The sequence below is a fragment of the Myotis yumanensis genome, unplaced genomic scaffold, assembly GCF_028538775.1.
Source record: "Myotis yumanensis isolate MYYU_CA2020_CCGP unplaced genomic scaffold, mMyoYum1.0.hap1 SCAF_10, whole genome shotgun sequence".
Taxonomy (NCBI): Eukaryota; Metazoa; Chordata; class Mammalia; order Chiroptera; family Vespertilionidae; genus Myotis; species Myotis yumanensis.
The window spans coordinates 37,538,200-37,563,958 of NW_027223761.1; the positions used below are offsets into that span (position 1 = coordinate 37,538,200).

General features: G+C 40.1%; 1 protein-coding gene and 1 pseudogene across 2 annotated transcripts in view; both read left to right on the forward strand.

Annotated features, from left to right (window-relative positions):
• The window catches only part of DENND2B (DENN domain containing 2B), a 172,827-nt gene that overhangs the window by 1,193 nt on the left and 145,875 nt on the right, over positions 1–25,759 (forward strand). Inside the window, exon 2 of one of the 2 annotated variants that reach the window (XM_070425344.1) lies at positions 23,504–23,628. The exons of the other annotated variant lie outside the window; for it this stretch is intronic. The gene's annotated coding sequence lies outside the window, so the exon portion shown is untranslated. The remainder of the gene's footprint in view (positions 1–23,503; positions 23,629–25,759) is intronic. 2 annotated transcript variants of the gene reach the window in all.
• Positions 23,517–25,759, forward strand: part of LOC139018373 (small ribosomal subunit protein uS8-like) — a 53,464-nt pseudogene continuing 51,221 nt past the window's right edge.

The window sequence follows — 25,759 nt, forward strand, 5'->3', positions numbered from 1 at the left end:
ATATTTGTCTTCTTTAAGGTGCATCTAGTATTTTATCTGTCACAGAAGGGGCTAAAAATAGCTATTGTGAATTGGGTTGCTGTGAGAATTCTGTGAAATAATTCCTGTAAAATGCTTAGCACAATGCCTTGCAAAGAATAGGTGCTTCATAAATTTAGTTAGAATTATTATGTACCAGGCACTGTCCTAGGAGTGTGGAGAATGGGAAATGGATCAGACTAAAGGAAAATAAGAAAAAACAAAACATAAAATCTGTAGTGTCAGGAACAAAATGTGACTTGTCATAAGATTGAAACAGATAAAGTGATATGAAGCCCAGAGGAGAAAGAGATTGTGTTTGGTTGGGGGGATCAAAGAAGGCTTTGTGGAGAAGGAATTATTTCAGATAGACCTTGAAGGATGGCCTAGGAATTAATGAGAAAGGGGGTAGCTAAGATACCTATTAACTACTTTTGTAATGAGTGTGGTTAGGGATGAGATCATTTGTTGTTTTTTATTACTTATGGACTTCAAGATCCTGGCGCCATAAATTTTAGCTCTGTCTGTGTAACCATGAACAGGTTACTTAACTGTTGTATATCTCAGTTTTGTTATCTATAAAATAGGAATGATAGTAGATTCCTCATAGGGTTGTTGTGCAGATCAAATAAGTTAATAATTGTAAAGTGTGTTGAATAGTGTTTGGCATAAAGTAAATGCTCAATGAGTATTAGCTAGCATTATTAACTTAATCAGACTGCATGCTGGCTCCCAATATGCCCTCACATGATTCTACAGCCATATCTCACCTCACTTGGCTCTTCCCCAGGTTCTATTGCTACCTACTTACCCTATTTTGGTTCAGTTGAAGCATTACTTCCTTGTCAAGTCAACTCTTTGAAATCTTCTTCAGTTATTCCCAAGTTGCAATCTCTGTTTCCATAGCTATAAAAAATATATACATTGTGGTACTTACTTCACTTGATCTGATTTAAATTATATGTACTTGTAATTCATTCTCTCTCAACAGCTATGGACTCCTCAAAGGCAGAAACTGTACCATAGGTGTCCCTAAATATCCAGGGCCTGTTAATTAGTGGGTATTGGATAGACATTGTTGAATAGACTGATTTAATTTTTAATTTAAATAGATCCCTGTTAGGGGGGAAAAAGGAGACATCTGTAATACTTTCAACAATAAAGAATAAAAAAAATAGATCCATTAGGCCAGATAAGAGTTGGCTATAAAAAAATAAAATCTACCTACATGTACTTTAAAGAATGTAATGAATATTCAGTTATAACTAATTTTCCCAGAATTTAATATTTAGAAATATGTAGGAAAGGAGATGCTTAGAATGAAATCAAAGCCTAAAAACTGACACTAAATTTTGGCATTTTAAAAAATATTTATAAGTATATTTACATATGCATACATCTCTATATATAAAAGGCTAATATGCTAAGTGTCCGACTGTTCGACTGTTAGCTATGATGCGCACTGACCACCAGGGGGCAGATGCTCAATGCACAGGCATGGAAACATGGAACAGACTGATGAATCTCAGAGGAGTGGGGAGAGGGGAGAGGGTGGGAAGAGATTAACACGTTACGTGCTAAGCCTGTTTTGTCTTCCTTTCCATTTAGCCCGAGATAGCCGATTTCACCGATATGCTTGCAGCACCAGTGACTGACCGGTCTGGATGGAAAGTGTAGTGTCAGTCACCAGTGACTGACATGGTGCTTAACGTGTTAACCAAAGATTTTATATGCATACTAGAGGCCTGGTGCACGAATTCGTGCACTGGTAGGGTCCCTTGGCCTGGCCTGCGGGAACTGGGCCGAAACAGGCAATCCGACATCCCTCATGAGGTCCTGGATTGCAGAGGGCGCATGCCAGGCCGAGGGACCCCACCAGTGCGTGCACAGGGCCTCTAGTGGTTTTATAATTTCAAGATTTATACTGTAAACCACAGATTGAGAGAGTCATTTTTTTCTTTTTAAAAATTGAATGGAAATAAGATTGATGGAACATGACCTACCATCGGGGCCCATGCCAGTCAAACACATCCAAGCCAGGTACTTGAGAAAGCCAGCAGTGAGATTTGGAAATGGAGCAGAAACCAGAGGAAGGGCAAATGCTCAGGAATGTGCCTGATCATCAACAGAGAGAGCAACTGTTGGTGTAAGTCTTTCATGATTTCTCACTTCATGAGGGTAAATTCACTACAGAGAACACATAGAAGTTACATGTTTTGGGGCTAGATGAGTTGGAGAAAGTCTTTATTCCTGAGAGCTGAGGAAGGAGATTGGTGCTGTATATTTTGGGGACATTTTAAGGAGAAAAAACAAGTCTAGTGAAGCACAATGTAAATTATTTTTTGTCTATGTGAGGGGAGCAAAAAAAGGGTTAAAAACTTAGGATGCAAAAGTGAGTGTCATGCCTGAGTTAGACAATGATTTATACTGTACATACCAGAGAATGTATAAATTATCTCATTTGACAGGTGGTATTTTTATTTCTTCAGAAGACTTAGGAGCTTTAGGATTATTACAGCTTTGTAAAGTAGTATTATAGTATGAGTCATCAGATCATTCATTTTGCCTGATTACATCAACTCATTGGGTTATTGGGGAATGAAAGAAACTCATGATCAAAATTGCCATCTTGATTATATAGATCTGTGGTTCTCAACCTTCCTAATGCCGCGACCCTTTAATACAGTTCCTCATGTTGTGGTGACCCCCAACCATAAAATTATTTTCGTTGCTACTTCATAACTGTAATTTTGCTACTGTTATGAATCATAATGTAAATATCTGATATGCAGGATGTATTTTCATTGTTACAAATTGAACATAATTAAAGCATAGTGATTAATCACAAAAACAATATGTAATTATATATGTGTTTTCCGATGGTCTTAGGCGGCCCCTGTAAAAGGGTCGTTCGACCCCCAAAGGGGTTGCGACCCACAGGTTGAGAACCGCTGATAAAGATTAAAGAAAATGAATCAAACTTCTGAGAATTAGCTTTCACAACCTTTTAAAATTTACTGGAGGTTAAAAAATAGGTTGCAAAGCAGGAATGATTAGGGATAAGTTTTGTCACTTTAAAAACTATCAGAGATTGAAGGAATAGTAATTTGGAAGATATAAATAGTTAGAATTCATGTAGAGTTTTTAAAAATATGTTTTTTATTTGAGAGAGAGAGAGAGAGAAAGATACATCAATGATGAGAAAGCATCATTGATCAGCTGCCGCCTGTATACCTCCTACTGGGGATCAAGCCTGAAACCAGAAACCCAAAACCCCTACATGTGCCTTGACCAGGAATGGGACTGTGACCTCCTGGTTCATGGGTCAACGCTCAACCACTGACGCACCAGCTGGGCCATGTAGAGTTTCTTAAAAACTACTTTATTGAGGTATAATTTACATATAAAATTCATCTTTTTTAAGTATACAATTCAGTAATTTTTAGTAAATTTACAGAATTGTGCAACCATCACCACAATGCAGTTTGGGAACATTTTCATGAGCTGAAAAAAGTTCCTAGAGCCCTCCGTATGCAGTTAATCTCAACTCCCACTGCTAGACCCAGACAACCACTTTTCTGGATAAGTCATATAAATGTATCATATGAATGAATGTGACTTTTTTTGTTTGGCTGGTATGTCTCGGTTGAATGTCAACCCATACACCAAAAGGTTGCCAGTTCGATTCCCAGTCAGGCACATGCCTGGGATTCAGACCAATGCCCAGTAGGGGGCATGCAGGAGGCAGCTAATCGATGTTTCGCTCTTCCTCTCCTTTCCTCTCTCTAAAATCATAAAAACATGTTAAAAAAACAAAAAAAATGTTGGTATACTTGATGGTGTCCCACAGGTCTCCGAAAGCGTGTTCATTTTTCTTCATTTTCCTTTCTTTTCTCTAAATTGGATAATCTCTATTGTTCTGTCTTCATAATCACTGATTTTTTTTTTTTTTTTTTGTAATCTCAAATCTGTTTTCGAGCCTCTCTGGTAAATGTTCATTTTTGTTATTGTACTTACTCTGGCATTTCTGTGTTTTGTTTTATAATCTCTGTCTTTTTATTGATATTCTCTATTGAGTTGTCATACTTTCCTTAAATTAATAAGGCTTATTTTTTCAGTTCTTTGAACATATTTATGATAGCTGCCTTGAAGTCTTTGTTAAACCTAACCTTTGAGCCCTCTTAGAGCTAGTTTCTATTAAATGCATTTTTTTTTTCTGTGTATGCGTTCTACTTTCTTTTTTGTATGTCATAATTTTTTTTATTGAAAACGGAACATTTTAGATCAGGGACCAAGAAACTTTTTCTATGAAGAGCTAGATAATAATTATTTCAGACTTTGTAAGCCATATAGTCTCTATTGTAACTACTTAACTTTGATGTTGTGTGAAAACAGACAGATAATATGTAAATGGTGACTATAGATGTCTTCCAAAAAAATTTATGTAAGAGACAGGCAGTGGGCCATAATTGGGCCATGGGCTGTTGTTTGCTGACCTCTATTTTAGATAATATAGCAACTCTGGATTCTGATCTGCTCCTCTCCCCAGAGATTGTTGGCTATTGTTAGTTTACTTGTTTAGTGATTTGCCTGAACTAATTCTGTAGTGTCTGTCTCCCTTGCAGTGTATAGCTACAGATGTCTGACCTCAGTTTTTTTCTTCTCATTCTTGTTTTTATTTTTAAAGCCTGACTCCCTAGGGATTGTCAGCAGAGCTTAGTGGTCAGCTCATAATCAGTAAGAGGTTGTATTTAAATATTTTGAGCCAGTTAGGCTTCTGCTTGCTGATTGGTCTGTGTATGGGTTGGGGAACACATGTAAAGTTCAGTTTAGTCTGCCATGACTTTTGTTTTCTGTGTGTGCAAGGCCTCACATTCAGCCTGTGTGTAACCTTGAACATGTGCACACCTTCCAGATCACCAAGGATCTGTGAGAGCTTATCACGGCCCACCATGGCTGTCTTGTTCTTAGGAGCTCACTGTTGAATTTCTGGCTGGTCTGTTTCTTGGCCCAACTGGTGCTGCAATCTCAGCCAACTGTGAGGTTGATTTTCCCGTTATTGTTTACCACTTGTTTTCTAAGGTCACTTGTTTCTGACAATATCCTGGGCACCAAATCAAGCCATCAGTCACTCTCCAGCTGCAGAGCTGCTGGTTTTCACGTCTTGTCCTGTACTGTCCTGATGGAACTACTTGCCATGAGGTTCATGTGAGTTAAAAGTGAAGGGCAGCCCTAACCGGTTTGGCTCAGTGGATAGAGCGTCGGCCTGCAGACTCAAGGGTCCCAGGTTCAATTCCGGTCAAGGGCATGTACCTTGGTTACGGGCACATACCCAGTAAGGAGTGTGCAGGAGGCAGCTGATCGATGTTTCTCTCTATCCCTCTCCCTTCCTCTCTGTAAAAAAAAATCAAAATATATTTTTTTAAAAAAGTGAAGGGCAGATGATATAATTGTTCTATAGAATCTATAGGTATCATCACTTAAAATCCTGTGTGCCCTCTTCTCCTTATTGTGTTTATGATGCTAAAGTCAGTACATTTGTTTCGTAAGAAGCAGTAGAGGATGAAAAAAAAAGAGATGATAGTCTGTTTATCTAGGCCCTCCTAAAGCATTTCCTGCCAGGCAGTTGACATGTAGCCTTGGCACAATTTCAGGAAACTGTTTGCTTCTGTTTACCCCTTCCCTGCAGCATCTCCTAGGAATTGAGATGAAGAATCTTCTTTAACTCTTTTACATTTTAGAAGCATCCTTTATATAGCACTTTAGAATCTGCTCTTTCTACTAGCACAATGAAAATTCTCATGACTTTAAGAGAAGAACACATCTGTTTTAGTAGTGTAATTTTCTAGAAGAAAAGTCAAAGCCTTAAAGTGAATTAACCCAATAAAATGTACTTAGAATATTCCTTCCCCATAAGATTGTTAAGATAAGTCTCTTTCAGAAAACTCAATGCAATTATATCTGAATATATAAAATTTGTTAATTATGGGATAATTGTTAACATTTCCAAAATCCTTCTTCACTAAGAAAAAGAATCCACCATTGAGTTTCTTCTGAAGAATGTGATCTACTTAATTTATAATACTTTTTTTACATAATATTTTAGAAATATTTTGTGAAGTGAGAGAGATACTATATTTAAAAAAAATAACTCAAAATGTTTATTCCTTTTAGGGAGCTGATTTGTTTCTAAATGTATTTAATACTCAAAACTCATTAAAAGTTAGGAATGCAGAAGTATGATGGCTTTATTGTAATCCTAGAAACTGTGTTATTTTAATTAAGTCTAACTATATCTTTAAGGGAATGTGGTGGCAAATGTATTGATTTAAAGATGAGGAACTTGAGACACACAGAAATACAATAACTTGACATATATACTACAGTTAAACATGAGCAAAGTTAGATCCTCTCTGAATAAATAAACTAATAAATAACACACTTCCTTTGTCCTGCCAGAGGGAGCTAAAAAAGGATTCTAAAATACTAGCCAGCAGAACTGCAGACAGCGATGGATGGGGAAGGAGGACCAGAAGCTGTGATGTGGCTGAAAGAATGGCATAGGAGCAGGTGAAAAGAATAAAGTTTGTGATCAGGCCTGGCCCAGGGATCTGGAGCCAGATACATGTTTCAGATTGGGAGCATATACATGACCCAAGATCAGAACACAGCCATGGATCAGAACCAGAATACCTCTGAATGGCAAGGATCAGGGCAAGTAACAGATCAGAGAATAAGGATATAGAAGATTGGCATGCAAACACCCATGGGGTGGGTAGATGGGGTTTGATGAGCACATGTCCGGAGTTTGGAATCTCAAACTTAAGGTCTGCTGCTAGAGTCTGGCCCCTTAACACTTCTGTGCAACATAGGCCTATGGGACCTCCTTGCCCCTCTGTAATTTACAAGGTTTCATACTTAATTGGAAGATGTGACCATGCCTTCGCACAACTGATACCGAAGGCTTATGCACTGAGACGAATGACTCCCTGCCTTAAGGGAATCAGAAGTCACTACAGCTTGCGGACACTGGAGAGTTCTGGCTCAGAGGCTGGAGATGTAAGGGCAAAAAGATGCAGCAGACCTAGGGTCAGCACTGGCACCATTCATAGTTATCTTGCTCTTGTGAATTGGTGCCTTTGGTCCCTTCCCTGACTGCTTATCTCTGTCTTGAAAACCATGTTGATTCTTGGACTGCCTGGCCTGTAACCCTCTCATCACTGAGTGACCGACAGTCCTGTGAATATGCACCACCTTTATATTTAGGACTACAGCTACATATTCTAGAGAAAGTAAAGGATAGGTAATGCAGAGCCAGGGTGAGACAAGCAGACTAATTGAGACAATCCTTTCTGTTAATAGGAAATGAGTATCACTGTCCTCTTAGGGATGGAGCTCATCTCCACGCTCACTGACTTGCCTGCCATGGAGTGGGCCCTAAATAAATATTGGTTAAGAGTGAATTGTGGGGTCTGTAAGTGATGGAAGCACCTGAGTGGGGAGAAGGAGTGAGGGAGTAACCCCTGACACAGGAACAGGCTGAATGCAGCTTTCAGATGTGAGAAAGATGGAACTGTATCGCTAGACAGAAATGTCCTAGAAATAAACTCAGGCACAAAGAAATAACTGACATATCGAAGGCTATAGAACCATTCAGGGCAGGACTGGAAATTAACTGAGTTCCTTCATTCCTAGATTTATGCTGTGCACACTAAACAAATGGTTTGTAAAGAATCAAAAAACAGTGCTTAGGCCAGCAAAAAAAAATATTTTTTAATTAATATAAAGTTTGAGTAAGTGAAATTTGGAAGATGATGGAATCTAATTGATAACTTCCTTACTGTTTAACCTGTAGATAATCTCCCCTTTTAAAGTGCTCATTACAGTAGTGATTATGTAGAGAAAAAGCCCGTGATGAAAATGTGGTATAAAATTGTGTTCTTTGTTCAGCAAGTTAAAACAAGCTGGTCTGTAAGCAATTATTATCTTCATCAAAATTCCTAGCTCTAATGTTTTGGCTTCATTGGCCCAGCACGTATGCCTTCTCAAACAATTGGATGGATTTAAAACACTTAGGAGATGTTTGTGCTTATATCTTAACATAGCATCAATTCAACAGTAAAAAGAAATAACACACACATAAGATTTGGCATTAGGGCATAGTTTTAAAAAGAAAATCAAACCCAAACTGAAGTAAACAAAAAACCCACAAAAATGCTTACATCTCTGCATACGAATGAACATTCTTTATTCAGCCTTGTGATGTCCTTAGTAGCAGTGCCCCAGTTAGGGTTCATGAGTGATCTTCCTTACTCTTCACTCACTTGATATTTCTGAAAAGAAGTTACCCGAGTGGCTGAATACCCATTACTAACATTTTTATATTGGTGATACATTCTAAAGAAATATATTTTTGCCCTTTTTGTTTTATTTTTGGTTATTCCAAACAGCAACAAAAATGTGTTCAAGCACTTGTGTGTGTGTGTGTGTGTGTGTGTGTGTGTGTGTTCAGCATTTTAAGGAAACTGTTCAGGTGTCTGTTTGGGTGAGCAGATCATTTAAAAGTGATTAGCTATTTAATTTCTGAATGTGTACATGTGTAAGTGACTATGAAGAATGTGCCTTTGGGTAAGATTGGAAATGTTTGGTTAAAAAATAATAATCTTTGCCCTAACCAGTTTGGCTCAGTGGATAGAGCGTCAGCCTGCGAACTGAAAGGTCCCAGGTTCGATTCCCGTCAAGGGCATGTACCTTGGTTGCGGGCACATCCCCAGTAGGGGGTGTGCAGGAGGCAGCTGATCAATGTTTCTCTCTCATCGATGTTTCTAGCTCTCTATCCCTCTCCCTTCCTCTCTGTAAAAAGCCAATAAAATATATTAAAAATAATAATAATCTTTTAAGATTAAAAATATCTACATGTTTATTCTTAAAGTCATGTAACTTTTTTTCTAGAGGGCTAGGTTTCTGGTTAGATTCTTTGCTTATTTAATGATTACATAGTAATTGTTTATACTGTATATTTATTTGAAAGTACTGTAATTCAACAGCTATTTATTGAGTAATTGCCATTTGCTAAATGTTGAAGATGGATACATCTTCCAGAGGTGCACGTTCTAGCAGAGTCAACAGATTGGGTCACGGTGAACAATAGTTGTGAACAGGTGTTATGGGCTATGAACTCTGTCTTGGTTTCAAAGAGGGGTAGTAATACATTCTGCCTGAGTGTAGGAAGAAGACAGAGAAGGCTTTACTGAAGAGGTAACATCTAAGTTGGGTCTATCAAAGATGTTAACATTCTTGATATTTTCTGGGAATGACAAGTTACTTATGAGATTGGAGCATAGACTGCCTGAAGCCAGCAATAATATGAAAAATTTGGGGTGTCTTTGGTACATCCAGGTGCAAATATCCACCAAATAGTTGGAAGTTCAGCTCTGGAACTCAAGAGAAAAGGTTGGAGCTAGTGATAATAGTTTGGAAATATCAGCATATTTCATTCAAACCATGCAAGCAGATAAGATGCTTTAGGGAGAGGCTATGTAGAAAAGACCCAAAAGAAAATCTTCCAACCAAAGGGTATGTAAAAGAAGAGGTAGTAATGAAGGATACTGGAAAATAGTGGCCCTAGAGGTAGGAGAAGGTGTTGATAGTAATGCTGGGACTGTAGAGAATGTCAAGAAGGAAGCTCAAGATGCTATAGAAAACAGGAACAATCAGAACAAGAAAGAGCATTTGGAAAGTAAAAATATAAAATAGTTGAAATAAAAATATTGAAGAGTTAGAAGGAAAAACTTACAAAATTCTTCATAAGGTAGAACAAAAAGACAATGAGATGGACAATTAAAGAGATCAATCTAGAGGGTTCAACATATAAATAATAGGAGTTGTAGAAGAAGAAATTAAAGAAAATGCAGGGGATGAAATTTATTTTAAAGACAATACAGGAGCATTTATTGGCACTAAAGGACATGAGCCTCCACGTTAAAAAGGCTCACCATGTGCCTTAAACCAGTGTTTAAAAAAGTACCAAGGCACATCATCATGAAATTTCAGAAAAGATTCTACAAACTTCCAGAGACCAAAAAAGCATATTCCTCAGCTGCAGTATTAAAAAGTATATCAGCAGTGGGGCAACACCTTCTAAAATCTGAATTAAAAAAAAAATATTTTTTTTTACCTAGAATTCTTTACAAGGACAAACGGTTCAGGGGGAGCATAGTTTGAAATCATTTTCAGCCTTGCAAAGTAGTAAAATATTCACTTCCTACACACCCTTTCTCAGAAAACAGCTGGAGGAGGCACTCACAAAATTAGGAGGTAGAAAAAGAAGACATGAAATGCAGGCAATACAACAAGGTAGAGATTATTCTCCCCAAGGAAAAGGCATGCTTCTGGGACAGGAGACAGGGAGGAAAGAAGGTGCATTTTGACACAGTACAGGAACTTAGAGTCACATAGCTGTTTTCTCAGTGGCTACCTGCTGGCAGTAGTTAGAAGTCTTGAAAATAGGCTTAGAACAGTTGCTGTGGGGAGCAAAAAGAGGATCTAAATCACTAAGAATAAGTAAAAGGACTGTTGGGCAATATTTAGTTTGGGGCGGAGGTTTGTAGTGAAGCCTGTCAGTTTCTTTTGCACCTTGTAGTAGGGTTTCAGAAATGATAAAGGTGCTTTTTCTATCAGTCACTTCAGTTCTATTTATCAGAGATTAAAGAAACCTTTTTCTTGAGATGCTCTGAAGATTTGCTTTTGCAACACAAACTGAATTATGGTCAGCAGAGGATCTATTTCTTTATGGTATTAGAATCTCTGTGCTGGAAAGCTGAGGCTCTTAGCAGTTGCATTTAATAAATCATATTTGGTAGTATTCCCTCCCTCCCCCGCACACACACATGAAGTTTAGAGTGAAAGCTTCCAATGCATCTATAGCCTAGACTTTTTGAACCCTTAAGTCTTGGCTCTTCAAGTCTTGATGAATGGAAAGTTGGCTGATGAGTTAGATACTCAGGAGGAAGGAACTAAGGACAGAATGGAATGCTAGTATCCCGAAGGAGAAGAAAAGAGGAAAGAAAGGAGGAAATGAGATAGTAGATGTTAAGTGGTGGGAAGAGCTTGGCCTTTCAGGAGACTGAGGATGGCTCTGTCCTCTGACTCCAGTGTGTCAGCCATGTTTCCTAGCATTCCAGAAATGTTAGGGTGGGCTACCACTTAGCAATAAAGTAGATGCATGCACACTGCCACTCCCCAGAGTGTACTGGTGTATAAATTTTTACAGTCATAACTATGACTATACTAATATGAGTAACCTTTTCATAGTTTACTATTTTAATAACTCCCTAAGCATTTATGATTCCATTTGTTAAGAAAATAGTTAAATTGTACTGTTTACTTGAATCTATTAAGCACATAAATTTGGTCATCTCTGAACTAGACATGTCCCTTAGAGATTCTGATTCATAATATCTAAAGATATCCTGGACCAGAGAATTGCCTTTTGAAAAGCTCCTCAGATGACTTTTTTTTCCCAAGAGGACAAATATTTTATTCTTTATAGAAATATAAAGGAATTGGAAAATGACTACAGTTCTCCTCTGGTGATTTCTAGCATGCACCAAAGGTTGAGGACTACCTTTGTTTCTAATTTGCTCTGCACGTTGCATCCAGAATTATTTTTCTCAAGTGCACATCATGTCACTTTTTTTCCTTGAAAATATTGTCTTTCCACACCCTTCAGAATAAAATTAAAATTTCTTAATATCACTTTCATGGCCTTTCTAGATCTGACCCTTATATCGGTCAGAGTAGGCTTAGCTTATGCTGCAATAACATCCCTTAAGATTTCAATGGCTTAAAACAACAAACACATATTTCTTATTCATGCAGTATGTCCGGCATGGCTCAGTAGGGAGGTGCGAGTTTATTCAGGGACAGTCTGCTTCATTGACTCAATGGCTTTGGATCCATGTGGCAGAGAAGAGAAGAATGGACATCTCTCACCCGTTCTTCAATACTTTGACCAGGAAGTGACATCTATCCATTCTGCTTACAGCCTGTTGTCCAGAAGAGTCACATGGCCCTGCCCAACTGCAGGATGACTGCAACATATAAACTTCTGGGGCCTGGGATGGATATTAGCAAGCACTAGTACTATTTACCACAGGCCCATAATCTACCTTTTCAAAAAAAATTTGAGGTGAAATTCATACAACATAAAAATCATTTAAAAATGTATAATTCAGTGGCATTAATTACATTCAAAATGTTATGCAACTATCACTTCTATGTAGTTTCAATACATTTTCATCACCCCGAAAGGAGATCCCATGCCCATTTCTTCCTCCCTCTGGCCTCTGGCCATCACTAATCTTTCTTTTTGTGTAGATTTACCTATTTGGATAGTTCAAATACGTGGAATCATACAACATTTGACCTGGCTTCTTTCACTTACAGAATATTTTCAGTGCTCATCACACTGCAGCATGTATCAGTACTTCATTCTTTTTGTGGCCAGATAATGTTCTATTGTGTACCATAAATACCAGAGGCTTGATGCACAAAATTCGTGCAAGAGTAGGCCTTCCTTCCCCCGGCTGCCGGCACTGGCTTCCCTCTGCAGCCCTGGCTTCATCCAGAAGGTCGTCTGGAAGGACGTTCGGTCTAATTAGCATATCATGCTTTTATTATTATTATAGATACTACAGTTTATTCATCCATTCATCTGTTGATGGATATTGGGTTGTTTCTACCTTTTGGTTATTGTGAATAGTGCTGCTGTGGATGTTTGTGTACACTATCTGAACACCTATTTTCCGTCTTTGGGGTATACACCTAGGAGTAGAATTGCTGGGTCACATGGTAATTCTATGTTGGACTTGAAGAACGGCCAAACTATTTTCTACCTTTTTAGCCTCTGTTACTCTAGTCAGAGGAGGACCAGTCATTGTTCTTAAAGCCAGTATTTCACTTTCACAGCTCAGGCAATTCCTTTGGTTCTGAATGATCTCTCCTCCTATTTATTGAAATAGAAATTCTAACAATCATTTAAGTTCAGTTTCAAGTCTCTTTCGCTGAGTTCTCAGTAAGAATCACTACTGCTGCAAATTCTTATATTTCCTCCTCTTTATTTCTTTTATTCCACCTATTTTACTTTGACTTGTTTATATGTACCTTCCTCACTAGATTGTACATTTGCTTATAGGACTTATTTCTCCTTTACTTCCAGTGATGTAAAAAACACTTCTTTTGCAGATATTTAATACATGCTTGAAACTAATATTGTATGCCAAGTATAATTGGAAAAATAAAAATTACTTTAAAAATAAATACTTGTTTTGTGAATAAGGAAATGAATTCATAGCTACAGATATATAATCATTTTCTTATTTGCTTGCTATAGGTTCATTTTTTGTTTTTGCAATCCTAGAAAATGACTAGAAGACATTAATTCTTATAATTATTATTTCAGGGATGCTTGAACAAAATTCAGTAAGCTTAGTCATGAGGGATAAATCATTCTTGAATCTAGAGATGTTTGATTGATACCACTGGAACAATGATTGGTAACCAGTTTCAAATCAGTAAATTTTTAGACTTTAATTTCTTCCAATCTAAAATTATCCTCAAGCCCGTGAGAGAAGGAAAAGGGATTGTTCAGCAAGACGAACAAGTGAGGAGACCGTCCAGGCTTAGCTTTTCTGAGTCTGCTCTTGTCTCCTATCCATTTAAAGAGCACCTGGCATCTCATTTTCTCCCAGGTCCAGCCCACCCAGCATCATCAGTCAAGTACTTTCCTTAAATAAATAGAAAATAGCCTGGTATTTGGAATAACCCCCCCCCCCCCCCAAACAACAACATTACAGAGCAATAAAATAAATGCACATAGGTCAGACTGAATCTTTTTTAAGCTGGTTATAGAAAAAGAACCTTGATTTTATGTATTGTATCTTTTATGCACTTTGGCAGGGGAGAGTGAAAGGCACTCATTACATGATATTCAGGCAAGGTAATAGATTCTACTATGAAAAAGGGGATAAGTTAAGCAGTTATCTTTTAAAACTAACATTTATGATTTTGTTAAAATGCCAATTATAATACTTTATAATAACTGAAGTCCAAATGAGATTAACTATCCTGACAAAATTAATGTATATTTTAAAGGGTATGGCTCTAGGATGTTTATTTTATTTACTTTTTACAATATACAAAATAAATCTATTATCAGATTATAGATACAAAATAATTTGCCATTTACATGCAATAAACATTAATATTTCAAGAACGATTTTAAATATAATAACATGCAATATACAATATTTCAAGGAAAAAAGATATTTAATATAATAATATTACCAAAACTGTACTAACATAGTATAATATTATAAAAGTTGTAGGAAATACTAAAAATCTGCAAATAACAGGATTACTTCTATTATATTCTAAAATATTTTTTTCCTCTGGCTCTGTTTTTGTTCATCAGTTTATGTTGTTCATTGTATTCCACAAATGAGTGGGATCATGTGTTATTTATCTTTCTCTGACTGGCTTATTTCGCTTAGCATAATGCTCTCCAAGTCCATCCATTCTGTTGCAAATGGTAAGCATTCCTTCTTTTTTATAGCAGTGTAGTATTCCATTGTGTAGATGTACCACAGTTTTTTAATCCACTCATCTGCTGATGGGCACTTAGGTTGTTTCCACATCTTAGCTATTGTAAATTGTACTGCTATGAACATAGGGGTGCATATATCCATTCTGATTGGTGTTTCTGATTTCTTGGGATATATTCCTAGAAGTGGGATTACTGGGTTAAATGGGAGTTCCATTTTTAATTTTTTGAGGAAACCATACTGTTTTCCACAGTGGCTGCACCAGTCTGCATTCCCACCAGCAGTGCACGAAGGTTCCTTTTAGGATGTTTTTTTTTGTTGTTGTTGTTAAACCTCACCTGAGGATATTTTTCCATTGATTTTTAGAGAGAGTGGAAGGGAGGGGGAGAGACACAGAGAAATAAATATTGATGTGAGAGAGGCACATTGATTGGTTGCCTCCTGCACACACCTGGGGCCAGATCGGGGATCGATCCTGCAACCGTGGTATGTGCCCTTGACTGGAATTGAACACTCGACCCTTCAGTCTGTGGTTGGACACTCTATCCACTGAGCCAAACCAGCTAGGTCAGGTTATTAATATTTATTAATAACCTTATAACTTAAGTTGGTTATAGCGACCAGGAGTATTAAGTAAATTTTGTCCCTTAAATTCTGTTTAGGTATAAATAAAATCTTTTTTTTTTTTAATTAAATCTTTATTGTTCAGATTATTACATTAGTTACTCTTTTTTCCCACCATAACTCCCCTCCACCCAGTTCCAACCCCACCCTCTGCCCTCACTCCCCACCCACTGTCCTCATCCATAGGTGCACGATTGTTGTCTAATCTCTTCACTCACCCCCACACCCCTTTCTCCCCCCACCCCAAGAATAGTCAGTCCATTCCCTTTCTATGTCCCTGATTCTATTACAATCACCAGTTCATCAGATTATTTATTCACTTGATTTTTAGATTCACTTGTTGATAGATGTGTATTTGTTGTTCATAATTTGTATCTTTACCTTTTTCTTCTTCTTCCTCTTCTTACAGGATACCTTTCAGCATTTCATATAATACTGGTTTGGTGGTGATGAACTCCTTTAGCTTTTTCTTATCTGTGAAGCTCTTTATCTGGCCTTCACTTCTGAATGATAGCTTTGCTGGATAAAGTAATCTTGGTTGTAGGTTCTTGGTATTCATCACTTTGAATATTTCTTGCCATTCCCTTCTGGCCTGCAAAGTTTCTGTTGAGAAATCAGCTGACAGTCGTATGGGTACTCCCTTGTAGGTAACTGATTTTCTTTCTCTTGCTGCTTTTAGGATTCTCTCTTTGTCTTTTGCTCTTGGCATTTTAATTATGATATGTCTTGGTGTGGTCCTCTTTGGATTCCTTTTGTTTGGGGTTCTCTGCGCTTCCTGGACTTGGAAGTCTATTCCTTTCACCAGGTAGGGGAAGTTTTCTGTCATTATTTCTTCAAATAGGTTTTCAATATCTTGCTCTCTCTCATCTTCTGGCACCCCTATAATTCGGATGTTGGTACGCTTGAAGCTGTCCCAGAGGCTCCTTACACTATCTTCATATTTTCGGATTCTTTTTTCATTTTGCTTTTCCGGTTGGGTGTTTTTTGCTTCTTCGTATTTCAAATCTTTGACTTGATCCTTGCGACCCTCTGGTCTGCTGTTGGGAGTCTGTATAATATTCTTTATTTCAGTCAGTGTATGCTTAATTTCTAGTTGGTCCTTTATCACAACATCGAGGGTCTCATTAGATTTCTTGAGGATCTCACTACATTTATCGGCGGTCTTACCAGTCTTTTCGAGGGCTTCTAAACAGTTCTTTAAAGACCTTAAAAGTGTGGTTTTGAACTCTATATCCAACAGTTTGCTTTCCTCCAATTCTGTCGTTTGTGTCCTGTTTCTTTGTCTCGGCATTTTTTTATGCTTCGCTGTGTCGATAGAGTGCCTTTCTGTGCTAAGTGTCCCAATTACCTAAGGTAGACACTCTTGGTGCACCCCCTTGTGGGCTTTGTGCACAGTCTTGTTGTGGTTAAGCCTTGATTGTTGTAGTTATCACTGTGAGGAATTGACCTCCAGGTCAATTGGCTGTGAGAATCAGCTGTGTCTGCGGTGGGAGAACTTCTGTGCTGGAGACACCCCTCTGGGGCTAGACTTGCTTCGATGGGGCTTTGGTGCTCACTGAGTCTGCCTCCTGAGTGTGTCTTTTATGGTTCCACAGAGCTTAAAGCTGGATGGTCCCACTCTGACCTCTGGGCTTCCTGGCTCCTGGATCTCTAGGGAGGTGCTAATCTAGCCTTTGCCTGAGGCTATCCAGCAAAAGCCTCCCTGCAGGGCTTGGGCGGGGCGGGTCCCACGGGATCAACAGGGCGGGGTTAGCAATTATGGCTGCTCTCAGTCTTGCCCTCAGAAGCTCTGCTTCTCAGTGTCCCAGTAGTCGCTGCAAGCCCCACGGAGAGAAAGCTGCCCTAGGGTTCTGAGCGATGCCAGACAGTCCCGCTTCTCCCGTATGAGTCTGGGTCCTTAGAGACTTGCCCGGAACTGGAGCTCAGAGCCTGAGACTCCCTCCCGATTGAAAACAACCGCGCCCTCAGCCTCCAGCCCGCTCCACATGCACTCCGAACCTTAGTATTTTACTTCAGCACTGCGCCTCCTCTGAGCCTCGGTATGCTTTTCTCTTTCCTCCTAGTTGTAGAACATCCACTCAGCCAGCTTTCCTGTGGTTCTGGATGATGTCCGTTCCGTCTTTTAGTTGTATTTTTGAAGTGGTTGTTCGAGGCAGCAAACTCCCATGTTTACCTATGCCGCCATCTTGGTTTTCTCCATAAATAAAATCTTTTTTATAACAACAGAACATTTTCAGGTTGTGAGAGAAAAACATCTACTGTCTTGATGTATATATAGGTATATGCCAGAAATTTTCTACAGGTTTTCATTGTCAGTCAGTCAAAACAGTAACAGAAGGGACTATTCACTGGAGGGATTGTTTGAGGAAAAAACATAAAAATTAGAAAGTTCTTTACAAACAGATGTGGTATTTTGTAACCACATGCACAGTTAACCAACATTGCTTACTGAAGCTATTTTGTAGTCTGGAATGATGCGTGGTAATACTCAAAAGCAGACAAGGTTGCAATTCTGCTAAGCTTACCAAAGGACTGGGAGTAGAGAACCCTTAGCCTTGCTCTAGAATGGTGATGCTTACCTTTTTTGAGATCATGAACACCTCTGAGGTTTTGTTACAGGCTACAGATCTCTCCTTCCAAAAATGCATTATATGCACATAAATAATTTTTCTTTGTATTTGAACATCTCTGGAAGGATATATAAGAAACCACAGTGATTGCCTGAAGAGTATAAAAGAATATACAGAGAAAAGGAAGTCTTCCTTCCCACTCTTGCTCTCCAGTCCCCCTCTCTTCAGGCCTCTTGCATGCCCCCTACTGGGGATCAAACCCACAACCCCGGGATATGCCCTGACTGGGAATCAAACTGTCACCTTCTGGTTCATAGGTCGGTGCTCAACCACTGAGCCACACAGGCCGGGCTGTATGTTTTTTTTAAGTCATGATGTCAAACATTTGTGTACACACATTTTGGGTTCTATGCTTTTGACCCCTGTAGATTTTTTAAATTAAGTAGCTTTTAATAGAATATAAGATATTTTAATAGACTGTAGGAATAACAGAATATAACAATTAGGCAGTTATGGATTATTTCACTAGATTACAAAAAATAGATATTTAGTTTGAGCGGCCTATTAGTGCTCTTATGTTTGTATAACAAAACCTTGCTGATTCCTCAATGATCGATTTCAATATCTTATTAAAGTTTGTTTAAACTTTAATGGGCATTTTAAAAAAAAAAATATTTTATTGATTTTTTACAGAGAAGAAGGGAGAGGGATAGAGAGCCAGAAACATAGATGAGAGAGAAACATCGATCAGCTGCCTCCTGCACGCCCCCCAGTGGGGATGTGCCCGCAACCAAGGTACATGCCCTTGACCGGAATCGAACCTGGGACCCCTGAGTCCGCAGGCCAATGCTCTATCCACTGAGCCAAACTGGTTTGACAAATGGGCATTTTTATTTATTTATTTATTTTTATTTTTTTAAAAATATATTTTATTGATTTTTTACAGAGAGGAAGGGAGAGAAATAGAGAGTTAGAAACATCGATGAGAGAGAAACATCTATCGGCTGCCTCCTGCACACTCCCTACTGGGTATGTGCCCGCAACCAAGGTACATGCCCTTGACTGGAATCGAACCTGGGACTCTTTATTCCGCAGGCTGACGCTCTATCCACTGAGCCAAACCGGTCAGGGCAGCAAATGGGCATTTTTAAAAAACATTCAGCTTAAGGACTTTTTTCTTTCAGAGGTAGGCTGTAGTGGTAGCTGTGCCCAGGTAAATTGGTTATTATGAAGGAAAGAACTGCATTATATTTCAACTCATATATGTCTGCTTGATTTCTTTTGGGAAGCCTGTGTGAGTGTGGCAATTGTGGGGCTTTCCTCCAAGGGAAAATCACCATATGTAGAACTGACAAAGTAAAGATAATAGAGTAAATTTAGTCTAGTGTTTCTTAACCTTGGAGACTCCAATTTAGTGGGTCTGGAACTGGGCCAAAATCTGTACTTCTGACACGCTTCTTAGATGATTCTGAACTAGGAGTTAGGAACTAGTGATGTAGTACATATGCCTTATTGATGATAAAAATGAGTTACAAGGATTCATACTACTGACTCAGTTGCATCTGTGTGAATGTAAACCCCATTTGCCTTTTGAGAGCTTGGGAAAGAGGAAACTAAAAAGGCAAAAGGAGTGACAAAGTCATCCCTTTGCACTCCTGATAGCTATTTCAGAGTGTTTTATGTCAAAACTGGCCCAAAGTCTTACGGCTTATTATGGAAAAACTTCAAACATGCGGCACTTTAGAAATGAGGCTCTACTCAAATGTCGGGGGGAATGCAAAGCAGGATTGGGTTAGATAGTATTTGTTGAAGTTATGGATCAATGATTAATAATTATTTATTAAAAACATTTTAGGATGATTTCAATCTTTAGCATTTTTGTTTAGCTGTTAAAACAAAACATACTATTTTTGTTAAAAAATTTTGAAAGACCTAATATGTGGAAAAGCACGATCTAGAAAACTTAAAGGTCATCTGGGCACACAATCTCTTCCTGTTGCCTGCCTTAGAGAAACCTTATTGTTTGCATTATCAGGCATAAATAAGCCCCTTTAAGAAACACATATAACATGTTCGGAGGAAATAACTGCTCCATGAGTACTAGACCTGCAAACCTGAAAGACTTCCTTGAACATCTTAACCCCTTTGTCCTTCAAAGAAACATACAAAGGGAAATCCATGAACCAGAAAACCCAAACTACTCACCAATCTTAAGTGCAGGATTTAAAATAGCAATAGGAAGTAAAGCCCATTTCTGTGATGTCAAGTGCTATTCTGGTATATAACAAAACAGTTGAATTGTAAGTCCCACACAGTTAAAATATTAAACAGACCCTTAGCTATAAGATGTGTTGCCTGGCATCTGTATGGAATATAACCAGAGTAATCAGAGTATATTGCACTTCTCCACACAAAGAGAACCAAAGCTACTGCTTATAAAGATTAGGAAACTTTCCTTAGACTGACAGAAGACAGTACAGAGGAAATGGCTGCGGGGTGGAGGAGACGTATGAGGGAGGATAAAAGGAGCAGTATTCATACTGTCCAAATTAGAGCCAGGATGTTTATGCTCAAATCTTGTCTTGGCTCTGTGTTGAGGGAACTGAATAATGGGACATGGGAAAGTGTATCTCTGAGATCCCCAAATTCAGCACTAAATATACCAAATTCCTCCTATAGGCAATCTCTGCATGTCTCAATATATATTGTGATTAAAGTACAAAGCCAGCTAATGCTAATTACCCCTTCCTCTTTGTTGTTGCCAGTATCCTTCCTAAAGCTGTTAGTTCATCCTGTTGTTTACAAGTCACTTGCTTCCATAGGATTGTAACTTTATGGGGAGTGTTTTTATTTATTTTTCATTTACTCAGACAGCATATATTTTTTGTGCAACTATTTCATGACTAGAGGCCCGATGCACAAATTCGTGCACGGGTGGGGTCCGGCTGGCCCACCCTGATCGGGGCCTATCAGGCCAGTGGGGGGGGAGGGGTCGTGGTCATTTGGTGGGCCTGCCCTGCCCCCCCATCGGGGTGGGGGGGCAATTGGGGGTGGGGCCGGCCAGGGGGAGGGGCTGCAGGCAGTTGGCGAGCTGGCCCCGCCTCCAATTGCCCCCCTCCCTGTGGGGGGCAGGGCAGGCCCACCAACTGCCCATGGCCCCTCCCCCCAGCCCGATCGGGGGTGGGCCGGCGGACCCAACCCTTCAAACTCCCAGTTGAACTCCCAGTCGAAGGGACAATTTGCATATTAGCCTCTTATTATATAGGATGAGCATTGTGCTGGGCACATAGATGTAATTATTAGCAAGATAGACCTGGTTCCTGTCCTCATAAAGCTTACATCTCCTTTAGCACTTTATGCATAGTTGATTTTATTTGTCAAGTGATATGGACATTAGGTTAATGCAAATTATTAAATTAGCACCATTTGCAATAGTCTTAAAACATTTCATATGTTAGTGTCTCATAAATCTTTGGCTAGTATTAAGATTAATACTGACATCAGTGGAATTTAGGCTCAAAACTATATTTAGCAAACTTAAGGGATGTTAATTTTCTTTCTGAAAGAGCAGATCTAATTAGGTTTTTTCTTAGGAATTAAAAAGTCCCATGCATAATTTGCAATGGAATTGGCAAACAAAAAGAACTATTTGTGTCTTATTATTGCTGCCAGAGATGAAAACAGTTACTGTCCTGGGTCTGAACACAGAAAATTTTGATGTTTTCTGTTGAGTTGGCTTTCTTTACAGATACCACTCACAAGAAAATCAGGACTTTCATAGTAGAAGTTTTAATAGCTTTGGAAGTGGGAAATTTAAGAATCTCCTCACAGAGCTTAGGGAGCTGCTGGTGGAATTTGCCTGAAGTATTGTTTGATTCTGTGGCCCCTGTCCCCCAAGGAGTCTTGTACTTGAGTTCTCTAGTTGCATGTGGAGGGTTGGAGAAGATTGGAGCAGGCTAAGTTCATCCAAATACGGCCTCTGTCTCCTGAAGGATTTAAGCACGTCAATAAACCGGGGTAGAAACTCACTGCTGGATTTTGAATTTGAAGTAAAACTTATTTTAATTTGCCTAGTTTCAAGTTGTCTCCTGTGTTTTCCAGTGTGCCTCAACCAACAACAACTGAACTTTGGGGTTTTCCTAATGTAGACCAATTCACTTTACTAAGAATTGACTTATTTTTCACACACAGACCTTACTGTGTGTAAGGTCTTCTAAAAAGGCCAGACATCCTCTGGCCTCAGTATTATTGAGCTAGAGTTAATACTGGTAATTCATGTTAATATCCTTTTTTTGGCAAAGGAAGAATAGACTTTATCAGTTTGGTTCTTGCCACTATTATCAACAAGTTAAATTATTTCCAGGATGTATCTTAAACTCCCCATGATTTTTTTTTTTAATCATGGATATTTTTCCATTGATTTTTAGAGAGAGTGGAAGGGAGGGGAAGCAACAGAGAGAGAGAAACATGGATGTGAGATAGACACATTGATTGGTTGCCTTCCATAGGCACCCTGGGATGAGCCTGCAACCAAGGTACTTGTGGAATTGAACCCGGAACCCTTCAGTACGCAGGCAGAAGCTCTACCCACTGAGCAAAACCAGCTAGGGGGTCCCCATGATTTTTGATGCTTTCCCTGCAGCTGAGTAAATACCTCCTTAGGATATGTGACAATTGAATCGGCTTGGGCTTTTAAACATTCTTGGCCTTAGGGCCCGTTTATGTTCATACACATTTGTTCCTTCAGAATGTAAGTAGGTTTGTGAAAGTCAGTTTCAAGCATTTCAATATCAAGTTCTATTTATAGTGATTTATGGGAGAAGAAATTTGGGTTACATGGCTTCCTAATATCCCACTAAGTATGTATGAGTTTAGATTTTAAGTGACTTGTATTATTTTTTTCCGAGTGGACTGTCATATTGGGTTAAAATTTTATTTCAGAAGTCCACTAATAAATCACAGATTCTTACCGCGGTGAGGTATTTTATTGCTTATATTATTTAATGACACCCTTTTCTAGTTTTTGGTGTTGGGAGCTAATGGAGTATTTAAAACAAATTCTCAGAACGCCCTTGGAACTTTCAGCCCAGACTCCTCGGAACCCCAGAGCTTTCAGAGTTCCTGTGCTACCACCACTGCAGAACCAAATGGAGTTTTTAGTGTCTCTGGGTTTTGCAGGGCTCCCCCAGGCCGAGGACTGGGAGAACGGAAAGATCTCATCGGTTTACTTGGAGGCAGGTCCAGGCAGCTTTTCCCAGACTCTCTCAGCTCCGGCTTTTCATGCATACCAGCAGCGCCGCTTTTTTCCTCCAGTGATTGAAACCATCTGGACTACAGGGGGGTCACGTGTGTATGAGAAAATGACATAAAGTTTTAGACCCCCTTGTGCTTTGCTCCAGACCCAGACAATTCTTAGTTTGGCTCGTGCCGAGGTGAGGACCCTTCAGTTTGAGGACCCGCTCCTTATCCTGCCCACCCTCAGCCCCCATCTCCCCTATTCCTATGTCTTCTTTCCCCCCCACCCCCATGCGGCCCGCCCCTCGCGCACTCTCAGCGCGGTTTTCTTGTAGCCTCGGAACACACCCCTCCGCCTGGCTCCAGCAGCCCACCCTCTCTGTCTGGGGTGGAGGCACACCTCCTCCACGCCCCCTCCACTCAAATCTGCCATCCCTCCCTTTCTCCCTGCAGCCCAGCGGTGCGGATGCCTGCCGGCCGGCCGCCCGCCCTCCGGGATCAGCTCCTCCTCCGGGCTGCGCGGCTCCAGTCAAGCTCCCCATCGGTGCGAGCGCCCAGCCTGGCTGGGGAGCGCGGAGGTAAGTGTGTTCGGCTCCCCGCCGGCAGGGAGGTTGCCTGCTCGCCCCAGTGCCCTTGCTCAAGGCGGGTGGCGGTCCAGAGGGTGCCGGTTCCGGCTCTGCCGTGCCTGCCGCTGCGGTCCCAGCCGGTTTCCCGCTATTCCCACTCCTTGCCCCCGGCGGTGTTCCAGTTCTGTGAGTGTTAGCATCCTGGCGCCCAGTCTCTGGGGGGCCTCTGTAGGCACAGAGGAGCTGGTGGGGCTGGAGGGGACTGCCCTCCAGGAGGTCGGGGCTGGCTCTGCCTTCCCGCCTGCTGGGGCTGCGGTTGGGGGTGGGGAACATCCAGACAGGGGCTTGGGGAAGTGCAGAGTGTGGTGTGCAAGAGACGACTACAATCGGGGCGGCCCTAGGAGTGGACAAGCCGCCTTGTCCCCTGGACATGCCCAAGCTGCTCTGCAGTGGCTGTGGTAGCTTGAATGCAAGCTCCGTAAAGAACACACACACACACACACACACACACACACACACACACACACGGAACTCAAACAAAGGAAAATTAACTTTGTACTCTAAACAAATTAAACTGTGTTTATTGGGAATGATTACCTTTCCTTTTTTGCTCCTCTTCTTAAGTGAACTAAGTATTAAAGATATATTTTTTTAAAAAGTGACCCAAGACTAAGGGAACACACTTCAGCCAACGTTTATGCTACCTTATCCAAGAATTTAATAATTTAGTAGAGTTCAAGAGACTGAACATTTTCAAGTGTTCCTAAAGAGATTATTGCATTTCCTGAGATCTTTAAATGAACGTGGTTCATATTACTTGAATAAAACAACTTCACTAAGTGAGAGAATTTGCATTGTGGCTGCCAAAGTCCAGCTTTTGCCTGTATCCCCATGCAGGTGTTTCTGTGTTTGGACAGCAGGGTCTTGGGAAGGGTGAAGAGGTCATATCCCACCTCCAGGACTGTTTGGAGCTATCTTGTACATGCACACATTTCACCTGGCTATCTTAGGACAGGGCCACAAGGTTAAAACCCAAGATTGCATTATTTGTTTCTCTCCAAGTCATATTCTCAGAAGGTGAATCCCTTCATTGATGGGATTCTTCAGGAGTAGGGGTTTCTAAAGGATCAGAAATAATCTAGGTTCCAGAAAGCTAATCAGAGATGGAGACCAAATTGCTCATAGTCTGTCTTCCATGCTGAGCTAAGGACAGTGCAAAGTAAGAGCTCAAGAAGGGCCGGTTGAATGCATGGAGTGAAGTACAGGCTTTCTGCACCCTTGATAGACAGCTCTGAGGCAACGCTGTCTTCAAAGTATTGCGTGCGTGCGTGCGTGTGTGTGTGTGTGTGTGTGTGTGTGTGTGTGTTCATCCTCACCCCAGGATATTTTTTTCCATTGACTTTTAGAGAGAGTGGAAGGGGAGGGGAGAGAGAGAGAAACACCAATGTGAGAAAGACACATCAATCAGGTGCCTCCTGCAGGCAAGGGGAGAACCCACAGCCCAGTTATGTGCTGGGAATCACACTTGTGACTCTTTGGCCCGAGGGCCGACTGAGCAAAACTGGCCAGGGCCAAAGTATTTTTTTTTATTGCACACTTAGATTGTGATTGGCTTGATATTTAGTAAAAAAATTTGCTCTTGGGTTTGTGGACTCATTTGGGAAAGAAGAATGACACAAAAGAGAAAAATAACAGTTTCAGATTAGAAAAGCTCAGAGGAGAAAACACTTATGAGCCAGGGTGGCTTCATAGAAGAGAATGAATTTCCTTTAGGCCTTGAAGCAAAGTGTGGTTCAGAAACAAGCAGAGAGTTGCTGGGGAGAGTTTTCAAGAGAAGAGAGAGCAGACCATTTAGATTGGAGCTTACTGAGCATCTACTCTGTGCCACATGCCATGCTCTCCCTTTCATCTTTCAGTGTTGGGAAGTAGGCATTGTTATTCTTGTTTTAAAGAGAGGGAATTCTTGTATTAAAGGAGATCAGAAAGATAAGTGACCTGCTTAAGATCACACTAGTAGTAAGTGGTAGAGCTGGAATTCCAACTCCCCCGTTGTCTGACTCTAAAGCTTGTCCTTCCACAATGGGTAGTGGGAGGTTCTGTGGAAGCAGATCGTGGTCAGCTTGAATTCTGGAACTTTATCCTA